Genomic DNA, 10,362 nt, shown 5'->3' on the forward strand with positions numbered 1-10,362 from the left:
GCGGGAGGGTCTCCACTGCCTGGGGACCCTTTGCTAACCTCGCTACAACGAAAACAACCCGAGGACAACCCCACATCCCCAGCGTGGTCTCCTGGATTGTCCCCGGGGGGCAGACAGAGCTTCCTGCTGCCCGCTTGGCTCCCTCAGGCTGCCTGCCGGCCCCAGAGCACCCCCCAGAGCACCGGCGGCTCCCGACGGGCTCCCCGCATTCCCTCTCCGCATTCCCTCTCCGCATTCCCTCCCCGGCTTCTCGGGACGGTGCCTCCCGGGGGCACACAAGACGCTTTTGCTGTAGAGCTGGGGGCTGGCTTTGAGGGAAGCCATCGCCTTTTGTTCTTCTTCTCGTCCATCTCCCCCCTGGCCATTTCCTGACAAACTTCTCAGTACACCACACACACAGAGGAGCCCCAAAGTCCCTCTCTTGCTTTAAGTCTTCCCAAAGCTTTTTGGTCTGTTTCTTGCTAATGCAGCCCCTTGTCCTGTCCACTTCAGGTAGCCCAGAGGCTGGGCTGGCTTCATGCTGCCCCGAAGCACCTGGCCAAGGGCTTGGACATAGTGGGGTGATGGGGTGGAGCTCCTCCTCCTCCCTGCTGCCTTGAGACCTGTGTGAAACATGGGCAAAAAGGGTCCTGTCCCCACGAAGGCAGAATTAAATGTAAAAACGATAAATACACCAGGCAAAGAAAGGTGAGATGGGGAGGCTGAGAGCCTCCAGCAAGAGACCAGCAGGGTTTGACATTGTTTCCCCAAATTGCTGCTAAAATCATACCAACAGCACTGGAATAAATCACAAACTGCCCTTCTCCTGGCTCCCACCCCATCTGATCAGAAAAGCACCTTTTTACATCAAGTCATCATCCTTGAAACAGGCCCATCAGCTCCATTTCATACCATCACATTCAGTATGGGGGTTCACCAGGTGCTCACATACATCTGACAAGGCATCAGCCCTGCTCCAGCATAGTGTATTTCAGTGGGTGGGCTGTCCAGAAATGCAGGAATTAAATGGATAGTGCACAGGGTATGTCATTTTGCACAGCACATTCTGGTAAAACAGGCCTAATATGTCACACCCAACACAAACACAAGGTGATCCCAATTTGGCTGCCTGTGGTAGCCAGACAACTGTAGAGAAGTTTGTGAGACAGAGCTGTTAGGGCTGTTAGGGTTTTACCGGGGTCAAGCCCTGTGGCATATCACCACCAGACAGCTCTTTTCTGCAGGCAGGAGTTTTTGTACGATCCCTGCGTGTTGAAGAAATGAAGGAGAAGTTTTGGTGTGAGACATGAACGCTAGATTTCTTCCCTCTGAAAATCACATTATGCATGGAAAGATATTTTTTTGGACATGGAGGCCTGGGAATCGGTTGCTCTCAGGGAGTGTCCTTCACCATCTGCTCGTACATCTGTCAAATCCACTCACAAACCCCTGCCCAGAGTCCTTCTTTGGGAAACTGTAGGATAGATTAGCACTTCTTTTTATTTTCCTATAGTGCTGTGGTGTGAACACAAGGGAAAATTCAGGTGGAAGCAGTGTTTTGGTAGGTTTGAGGCAAGTATGTGCATTTTAAAACACATGCAGTTTAAATCTCCAGGGGAAGTTGAGCTAGAGGGGAAGCCCTTGGCCACAGCTCAGCTGCGCATCAGCTGTGGAGCTCATGGGAGCAGAGGATGTGCTGTTCCTTCCCTCTTTTTTAAAGGATTTTCAAGGTTTTTTTATTATTATTTCTAATTATTTTTTCCCTCCTGCGGTGACTGATGAAAGCATCTGAGCTTTTGAATATTTTAATGAATATTTATTCCATTTCTTGAGGGGTTTTTAATATTCTTTTCCTATTGGTTTTATATTTTTGAGTTCTAGGCAATTTTTCTTTATTACATCCATGTTCACCTTCTTTTTTTTTTTTTTTTAATTGAAGTACAACAAGCTCTTCAGGACCCAAATCCTGCAATTAATCCCTCTTCACCCAGACACCCAAGAATTCAGAAGTAGGAAGCTCAGTATTTCAGTATTGCTGGTATACAATTCACTTCTCATTCTCCAACCATTTTCTAGCAGCTTTGTAGATAAATACAGATACATTCACACACAGCTGCATGAGCTGCTCCTATAAATCCAGATAAATATATAAAACCTTGAGAAGGCATCTAGATGTTTATGGCTAGATTCATAATATATGGTTTGTGGGATCTGGTGGCTATGCCTAAGCTTGGAGACAAATTTAAACTCTTTTGGCAGTCACCAGAAGTAAGTGAAGGATGTGAAGTTTAGATCAGCTCCATTATCTTTTGGAAGGGGAGAGGGATGTCTTTATCCTTCACCCTGGACTGTGCCAGGGGTCCAACATCAGCAGTTTCCTAATTCTGTTCCATTAAGTAAAGTGAATTGGGACCTTTGACTTTAAAATGTGTCTTTATTCCACCAGAGGTCTGACCTTTTCTCACATCTCTGATCCAGAAGCAACACAGTGCAGAAAGATTTCATAAACCCCCCAAGACAGAAACAGTTGGGTGAAAGAGACTCTATAAGTAATTTCATCCCAAATTACTTGTGCTCAGACTCACTTGACAGACCTTCAGAAATACAGCTCAGGTTCCCAGCCCTGCTCTAAGTCTTATTTAAGCCACCATTTACATCAGTAGCTGCACTGAGGTAAATGCTGAAGAACGTTTTCCTTTATAAGATTTCAATAATGATTCAAATTATGCCAGAAATCTTATTGATGCTATTTGTGGGGGAAGGAACTCAGGCAGCTACTGCACATTCACCTCCCCCTTCTGGGGCTTTGGGTATCTGGATGGATTGCAATCATCTTTGATGGACAACAAAGGCTCTTTTGTTCTGTCAAAGAAGCAGAGCCAATAATCCCCAAAGAAGTCAGTACCAGCACAGAGAAGTCCACTCATCCAGCCAAAAACAAAAGAATAAAATGTGCAAAAATGCAAATTACCTTTGTTAGAGAATTAACCCCTTCCATCATCCCAACCCCTCCACATTCCCATAGACAAATCCTTCTGGCTGTCAGCATCTTTTCACTTTCATCCTATTGCTCTGCTTCAGGCTGTCAGCCCCAATCACTGTCAAAATTGCTGATGGTTAAGTATTTCCTCCTTTTTTTTTCACCTCAGAAAATTGTGAAAATCAACTAACTCTCTTAAAGCTACTGTCAGGGGCCCAAAAGATTGATAGTGGCATATCCTGCACTGACATTTGGCCTTGTTGTTTGTTTGTTCATTTTTTTCCATCAACCACATTTTTACAGTCAATGAGAATTGCTGGCTTTTCACTCAGCAAACCAGTGAGAAAATTGCCTTGGTAGAGTTAAATTTGATTTTTAAATTGATCCAGTTACATGAGTACAGTGTAAATAAAATTTAACCTTAAAGAGATTTAACTGTGGCTTCTACTGGTTTGATTTAATTCAAAACATCATCAACATCTAAGTAGCATCACTTGCATTAAGAGTTGGCATTGGTGAAGGCAGCTTTATTTTACATGGATTTAATTATCAAAACTTGAGCAGCTGTAGCCTTACTGTGAAGTGAAGATGGAGGAGCAGAAGTCAGCACAATTTCTCAATTTCTTGAGCAGTGCATGACTGCTCTACAGACCCAAAAATGCTAATGCTCAAAGAGAGGGGAGATGCTGCCCTCCCCTTCCCATCCCTTCCCTTCATCCTTTGGTAAGTCCAGTAACAGCAACATTCAACTTTTCCTGGCTGTGCCACACTTCAGCTGAAAGACAAGCCCAGAGCTTTGTGTTAAAATGTCACAGCATAGCTTTGTAGGATAAAATGCCTTGATTTCCCAGCACGATGCCACAAGTATGAGGGCAAGTCAATGGAAGCCAGATAATTTGCAATTCTGGAAGGAAATACCTTTTAGGCAACGTGTAATCACCCTGTGGAACCCATTGCCACAGGATGCTGTTACAGCCAAGCATTTAACAAAGAAATTCCTTAACAATTCATACCAGTGGGACCTTGCCAGCCCTCAAAATTTATTGTAGACCACCATGTAGCTCTAAACCCTTATGGGGCTTTGCATCCTGGTCACAGTGAAGGGGAAGGTTGCAACCACACATTATGTCCAGGCTGTGTGTAATATTGCTTGGGGCCTCTTCAAAAACAAGGATTGATTCACAGACCATCTGCAGTCTTCTTGTCATAGTACTGTCTACATTTGGGACCACCTGCTTCTTTAGAGCACTCTTCATGCCACCCAGATTAAAAGAACTGTTGGAGTACAACGTGGTTCCCTCCCAGCCTGCAAGCTGAGGCTTTCTTCCCATGGAGGCAGCACAGAAAGGATGATTTGTGCCTGCACTGCTCACAGCATCACAGACTGTTAGGGCTTGGGAGGGACCTCTGGAGACCATCTAGTCCAACCCCACTGCCAGAACAGGTTCACCTGGAGCAGATATCACTGTGATGCCTAACACACCATCAGCTCATAGCTGGGCTGCAGAATGAGGCTTTAAAATGCCCTAATCCATAGAGCACAAGTGTGTGAGGCACCACTGGGAATAGCACTGGAGAAGCATATGTAGAGGTACACAGACAACTGCAATACTGGCAATTTTATTAGGAAACACCAAAAAGAATGCACAGAAATCCTCCCCACCTGCCTGCTCTGGCATTTAAAGCATCCCTCACAGGGTCATCCAAAAGACTTCAGAGGCTCTGGGCCGTGTCTGTATGCACAGTACTGCACACTATCTGAACTTATCCTTTCAGACTTCAGACCTTCATGACTTAAGTCAGCATTTCAGTTGCTTCTCACCCTCTGCAATTGGCCTCCTTTCCAGGAAACACAGTTCTTCCTTTGCAGCTTCACATGTCCCAAGTGCCCAGAACTTGCTTGGGTACAAACATTTAGAGAATTCCCCTACAGGACAAAAGATGGTTGGAAACTGTCACCCTAGGATTTCCTGTGAACATCTACAAAGTTCTTTTAGTTTTAAATCAGATTTAAAGCAGTGTTTCAAAAATTGTTCTTTTGAAAATATTTGGTTTTTTAAGTTTCCTATGCTGCTGTGGCAAAAATACCCATCTGCAAAACCCATGCTGCTTTACCCTGGTGGATGGACTACTCCTAATCAATGCCAGCAGCATGAAAGCCTGAGACCTGGGAAATCAAGTGGTGTTCAATGACCTAGGGACTGATTAGGTGATGGTAATATTGCTGGTTGATACAAATGGGGTCTTGGTACCCAATCCCAATGTCAGTCCTGGTGGCAGGGGAAGTTGGGCCATGAACTCGAAGAGGGCAGGGAAGGGATTGCATTAACTTTTTGCTGTGCTGAGCCAACAGCTTAAAACCAATGCTGTGAAAGCATCTTATCTCTCTGGCTAAGAAAACAGATGCAATTTCCTAGAAATTTTTGAGATGATACATGCCAGGAAGTGTAAGATCTCAGTGCAGCTGTTTCAAAGATTACTATAAACAGCTTCCCTCTCCCTTAGGCTATAGATGGCAAGGCCCTTCCATGCTATCACTGCATAGTGGAAACTTAACTGCATAACTCAGAACTACAAATATTTACAAAATAACTGGCAAAAGCACATTTTACCCTGCCCCCTACTTCAGTGGGAGCCCTGCTGTTTCTTCCAGACGGTAAGCTGGCCTCTTGCCCAGACCATATATTTCTTATGACAGGCTCCTTAAGGACCAAATCTAAATGGAAGCCAAAAGAAATATGTCTTGCTAAGTGACACAGGGGTAACTTTCTGAGTCTGATTCCAAGCCCATTTTAACTTTTTTTGCACAGATACAGCTCTGCTGGCTTTAACTGCATTAATCCAGATTTGTCCTGATGCAAGCAGAGAGCCCCAATGCCTTTGACATTGGTACAAAAAGAAATTTCTAAAAATGCTGACATTTCAACTAGTGACCTAGGCAGCATTTTAACAATTGCATTCACATCTGGCCTCTGGAGGATTTCTCAGTTGTTTGTCTGCCTCATTGTTCTCAGTGTCAAATTGCTGTTACTTTGGGTAAGGGGAGGAACATTCATGATCTCTTACACCTCACTGCTGCTAAGAGAGTGATATAAATAATTGATATCAAACCCATCAACCAAAAAAGAATAATCTTTGGCAGCCTTGACTGAGCCTTTTACCAGCTTTCAGGGCCAAACTGCCCCTGCTCCTGACACAAATACCACAAGACCTGCACACCTTTTCCAGGAGACCTGAGAAGGCAAGGGAGGACTTAGGTGTTGCTGGTGGTGGAAGCAAATAGTAACATCCCAAGGGGAGCCAAAGCTTGTGCTCTTCTGTGTCTCTGAGTAAGCTCATTTAGAGCCAATGCTGTTGCTGATCTTCATCGTTTTCTCCACCAAATACCCCAGCAATCCTTGGTAAAGGGATGTTTACCAGGGTAAATATTCAGCCTACCATGATCTCTGCAGCCTGCTCTGTTCAGATGCAGCAAGCATCCCAGGCTGTATTCATAGAGAAAATATTCCAGTGATGCACTTATTATTTTCTTTCTTTTGGTGCTTTATGTTATTTATAAGGTGTGTTCTCACAAGGTACATGGCTTTGCTTCTCAAATACTCTCACCCTTAGAACTGGATTTTATTTCTGTCTGTTTTAACACGGTCTTGCTCAGGGAAGCTGTGCACTGTAACAAGTCCACCTCTATTTGAGTGAGTTTGGGTTTGCTGTTGGGCTGAATAGAACTGGGACATGCAGCAGCAGCAGCAACATTGGATCCACAGTGCCATTGCCTAGCAAAATCCTACCAAAATCAACAGCACAATGGAAGTGTAAAAAACAAGATGGGGAAGCATGAAGTGGCAGCTGTGGAGGAGCAGGGAGGAAGCCTGATGCCATGCATTGGTACCACCATGACAGACAAAGTAATGAGATGTCAGCCTGCTTTCGCTTCCCAAGCATAACCCACAGTCTGTTTGGTGAATAAATCTTTCCCCATCTCTGTTCTTTTTGCCTCCCCCACTGAGTTTGCAGCAGTTTTTGTCCCATTCTTGTTTGAAGCAGGCACCCCGACTGGAATCCTTTTCTGTCGAGAGGAAAGAGTGCAGTTTAGCTGCTCTGAAACCGTCTGTTTCCATTCATTCCTGAGGTTTTCCAGCTGCCCATGAAAACAATGCACTGATACACTCTGTGTGGACTTGAACAGCATCCAAAGCAAAGGGTTAGGTGGGGCAGGGAGATTCGGGGAGTGTTCTTTGTGCTGGAAAATGAAGCGGATACGGGCGCGACACTGTCAGAAAGACAATGGTGGAGGAGAAGGCAGCCTGAGCCCTCCCCAGCCCACACATTGTTCACACACCAGACTCTGGGATCAAGCATCCAGTTCCTCACCAGGCAAGTGGCAGAAGTACCAAGCTCAAGCATCTAAGCACTGGTAGGAAAAACAAACTGGATTTCAAGGGGGGCTGATACTGTATTTTTATTGGTGTAAAGTAGGCATATTTGATACAAAAAGGTGTAGTATTTACTTAATTTTGTAATTAATACTCTCCCTTTCCTTTTATCTTCCTCCCTTTTCACATAGATGCATAAAGTAAGTAACAAAAAATGCTAACAGCACAACTTCTTGATTTATACCACCAGCAGATCTCAGGCAGAACTCCCTGTTGATTTTGAGGGAACAGCCTGATTAAAAATTGATGCCACAATATGGTCTGTCTTAGCAACAGCACTCATAAGTGAAATTCATCTAGGGTATAAGCCATGACATTTTAAAATGCCTGTTGGGTGAAACTTGACCAAAAAAAAAAAAAAAAAAAAAAAAAGGTAATTGGTGTGTGCAGCTCTGGGGAATAAAGGCAATTGCCATGCCACTTTATGGAATACTGTGTGTGAATCACATAAGCTATTAAGTCTTCTGCTCCCTTTTTCCTGGCCTCAAGAGGTTAATTTCTTTCCAGAGCCATTCACTGGGGTGGGGAATAAGAACCTCATGTGTGTGTGCCACAGAGCTGTGTCTGGTCTGGGTATGAGGGTGATCCAGATTTTGTGTTGTTTGCCTGAGAGACCCACTGGAGAGAAAAATGAGGGGGTTCAAAGGAAGAATATTTATTCTGCCAGAACAAGTCTTTTAAACCAGGCCTTTGCTTATTTGTTGGGGGAGATTACTCACAGGGTCACCTGGCAAAAATAACTGGAAGTTATGAAAGAAAGGGCCACCTGCCAACTATTTAAGAGAAAGAGGGCGAGAAATGGAGAAGAAATGGGAGGAAGAACAGTGGGTTGGCTGCAGGGAAAGGGACATTTTGTGATCCAAAGGCAAAGCCAGGAACCAAGAGACTGAGAGGACCTTGCGCTCCTTAGAAGTCTGGTGGCATTCAAACATTAATTGAAAACATTAATTGAAACATTAATTGAAAGCTGAGGCAAAGGAAAAAGGCACAAGCACTTACACATGCCTTGTGGAGCCCCTGGTGACAGAGGTGGAGCCCTAGGAAGGGGTGAGCATAAAAGACCAGAGTGACTTGGAAGTGTAGAGCACTTGGTCTTCCCCATCCCACTGCCAAGGAGGGGCCAAGAGAGCCTGGGCTACAAAAAACAAGACCAAGATGCTGAGCTGGGCCACTCACTGGTTGTCCCCTGTTTGCTGTGCCTCAAGAGGTGCTTTGAAACTGCTGAAAGTGCTTCTGAGTTACCCCCATAAATCAGAGCTTAGGAGGTTGTCCTGCCAGCCTGGATTTTCTGGATTCAAGGCAGGGTGGGCTCCTGAAGAATTTGGCCACAAAGAAAAGATGTTGCAAGGCAGCAGGGATGCATCCACTGAGATGCAAGGACAAAGAAAATATACAGACCCAGTGCAGTTCCCTGCAGCTTACACCACTTTGACAAAACATCTGCTTGCCTAGAATGAAATCCCTCCCCTGTTCTGAGCAGATACATCTCCCCCTGAAACAGCAATAGGAGCTGCTGCATCTGCTCACACCATGGCCAGGCTGCAGCCCCAGGAGGATGAGGCCTCAGCTACATTAGGCTGAGCTGCCTGCTTTATCTTACACTCTCCTGTGAATAACTTTTCCTATTACACCTCTTGACACAAGCACCAAGCCCTAAACAGGCAGGAAAGTCTTCCAAAATGCAGAAGAATTACGACAGAGACTCAAACATCACGGGGTTCTGGAAAGGTTGTTCATTTAGTTAGAAAGTAAATGTGCAAATCAAACTCTCTGGCAGTATTTGTGTGATGATAATCATGCTGATGAAGTGTTGAAGCCTCAGGATATGCTGGGAAAGACACTAGGACCTAGAAAATAAGCACCCCATGCTTTTGGAAGACAGCTGCAGGCTCTTCCTGTTCTGCTCTGTAAGCGATCCATCTCCTCTCACAGATTTGTTCATTTTGGATGCAATTGCTCAAAATATGCATTACTTATGGTCATACAGATAAATACAAAGGGGAGTAGCAGTTGTGCTGTTAACCCTTCAGATAGGCCCAGCCATGCAATGAGGAAGGAGAAGGCTCAGAGCCCAGTTTTCCCTACAGCTGACTTCCATAAAGCCAAGTCACTTATATATGCTGAGGTTATTAGCCCTAGGGAATAAGCTCCTCTCTTTACATTAGGCTATGGTCTCCATTACCATTTGCTAATGAGAAAGGTGCTGGTTTTCCTGATTCCTCTGTTGGTAAAGGAAAGGAGAAGCTGATTAAACCGAGGGTTTTGATCCACTTCCAGCCTAAATTTGATATAACATTTTCATCTAATCCGTTCTTTACCAGGGTGTTAGTGAATATCTGCTGCTTAAGGCATGGATCTGCAGGGAGTTAAAATGGCACAGAAGGGACATGAGGAAAGAAGCAGGACAGAGGAGATGCTATTTACCTTGGATGGATGCTTTGGGACTATTCTCTCCTCTTTCTCAAGCATGAATTTCATAATTAAACCACTGAAATGATACAAACAATAGCTACATTGCAGAGGCATTACAGAAATATCCATTCTTGGAGAACTCGAACAAGAAGAGAAATGTGAAGAATGTTTTTTAACCATATAGGAACATACACACACTGTGGGGCAGCTATCTGGCTGCAGTAATTGGTGCAATCAGGCTAAACACACTTGATTGAACTACCTGGCTTGCTTGATGAGCCAGTTCTGCACCAGCCTCCTAAATCAGTGTCCCCCTGGGGCCAACACACAGCTCTGGACCTGTCCTAATTCCCATGAGTTGGCACAGAGTGACTTCAACACTGGGTAATCCCACTTTGCAGTGAGGAAATCAGAGCTCCCCTGGCACTGCTGCACCCACCCAGCAGAAGTTGAGAACAGGAAAGGACTGAGCCTGACATCTCCTGATACAGTTTTGAGTCTTTTCCATATAAGCTGAAGTTTTCTCCTGCTTCTTTCAAGGGACAATTGGGACCCAAA

The sequence above is a fragment of the Heliangelus exortis genome, chromosome 2 (genome assembly GCF_036169615.1).
Source record: "Heliangelus exortis chromosome 2, bHelExo1.hap1, whole genome shotgun sequence".
Classification (NCBI taxonomy): Eukaryota; Metazoa; Chordata; class Aves; order Apodiformes; family Trochilidae; genus Heliangelus; species Heliangelus exortis.